We start from the raw sequence: 937 nt of genomic DNA on the forward strand, positions 1-937 counted from the left end.
CCCTTATTTCTCTGTTAAGCTCTGTGTAATACCCTACTTAATATAATACCCCACTATTAGCCTCTACTAATTTCTGGTTGATTGCTCCTTTTTTTGAAACAACTAAGAATAAATTTAGCGAGATTCATGCAATATATTTATGAATAAAACTTTCAAATTCTACTAAGGGATACAAAAGATTATCTGAACAAATGTAAAGACATACCACATTTTTAGAAAGTCCATTTACTCTACATTGTATAAATTTAAGAAGAATCAACTAAATAATACCAAAAAGATTATTCTTTTTGGTAACTGATTGCTCTATTTTTTAAAACAGTGGCCTGGGTCATGAACTGCTCCAGAATCCGATCGAACTAAATTTTGGCATTTTTTTACAACAGTAGTCTTTGAAACCAGCCTTTAAGATTTATTCCTACCACAAGGAAGGCCTTTGTTTGCTCTCTTTCCATGATTCTCTGTTAAACATCTACCTGCCCTGTGGCTTAGCTTGTTTCTCTCATGAAGCTTGAGCCTCCTCTTAATTGCTTCCCATGAATATCTCCATTGCTTTTAAGAGCACCCTCAGGTTTGAATTACTCTACATTGTGTTCCAAATCAATCATGTTCTCTCGGGGAGAACATTGAGCTATCTGTTCTTTATCCTGCCTCTTGTCCTTGTGTAAAATCTCTACACCACTGCTCTAAGGCAGTTGGCGTGGAAAGTGGTCCATGTGTCTCAGAGCAAAACTCCTGCTTTATGAGCAAGGCACTGTTTGGAGTAGTAACCTATGGTCTTGGCTTACCTCTCCTCAAGCTGTCTTCTTGGACTCTCCTTGTTGAACGAGCAAGTCTGCGTGAGGGTGATCAGGGCACTGGTATTCTCAGCCTGCCTTGCCTGGGATAGAACTTCTGTCCCACAATTGTGGACTGTTAGATAAAGAGTCCCCAAATTCTA

Source organism: Pteropus alecto, unplaced genomic scaffold (assembly GCF_000325575.1).
Source record: "Pteropus alecto unplaced genomic scaffold, ASM32557v1 scaffold587, whole genome shotgun sequence".
Taxonomy (NCBI): Eukaryota; Metazoa; Chordata; class Mammalia; order Chiroptera; family Pteropodidae; genus Pteropus; species Pteropus alecto.